Raw genomic sequence first — 931 nt, 5'->3', positions numbered from 1 at the left:
ACGAGCGGCGAACGGGGGGGGAGCCATGCAACGGGGAGCTGTGCAACAGCCGTGCAACGGGGAGGGAGGTGCGTAACAGCCGTGCAACAGGGAGGGAGCCGTGCAACGGGGAGCTGTGCAACAGCCGTGCAACAGGGAGGGAGCCACGCAATGGGGAGCTGTGCAACAGCCATGTGATGGGGAGGGAGCTGCGTGATGGGGAGCTGTGCAACAGTTGTGCAACAGGGAGGGAGCCACGCAATGGGGAGCTGTGCAATGGGGAGGCGTGCAACAGGGAGGGAGCCACACAACGGGGAGCTGTGCAACAGCCATGTGATGGGGAGGGAGCCGCGCAACAGCCGCGCAACAGGGAGGGAACCGCGCAACAGCTGTGTGATGGGGAGGGAGCTGCACAATGGGGAGCTGTGCAACAGCCATGCAACGGGGAGGGAGTTGCACAACAGCCGTGTGATGGGGAGGGAGCTGTGCAACAGCCGTGCAACAGCCATGCAACGGGGAGGGAGCTGTGCAACCGCCACGCAACGGGGAGCTGTGCAACAGCCATGCAATTGTGAGGGAGTCGCATAACAGCCGTGCAACAGGGAACTGCACAACAGCCGTGCGACAGGGAGGCGTGCAACAGGGAGGCGTGCAACAGCCATGCAATTAGGAGGGAGCCGTGCAACAGCCGTGCGATGGGGAGGCGTGCAATGGGGAGGGAGCTGTGCAACAGCCGAGCAATGGGGAGGGAGCCGTGCAACAGCCGTGCAATGGGGAGGTGTGCAGCAGCCATGCGATGGGGAACTGTGCCATGGTGAGGGTGCTGTACAACCGGGTAGGAGCCATGCGATGGGGAGGGAGCTGGGCAACAGAGAGGGAGCCTTGCCATGGGGACCCACGCAGTGGGGAGGGAGCCGTGTTATGGGGAGCCGTGCCATGGGGAGCTGTGCCG

Source organism: Egretta garzetta, unplaced genomic scaffold (genome assembly GCF_000687185.1).
Source record: "Egretta garzetta isolate BGI_Z169 unplaced genomic scaffold, ASM68718v1 scaffold395, whole genome shotgun sequence".
NCBI lineage: Eukaryota > Metazoa > Chordata > Aves > Pelecaniformes > Ardeidae > Egretta > Egretta garzetta.
This window is presented reverse-complemented; position numbering follows the sequence as displayed.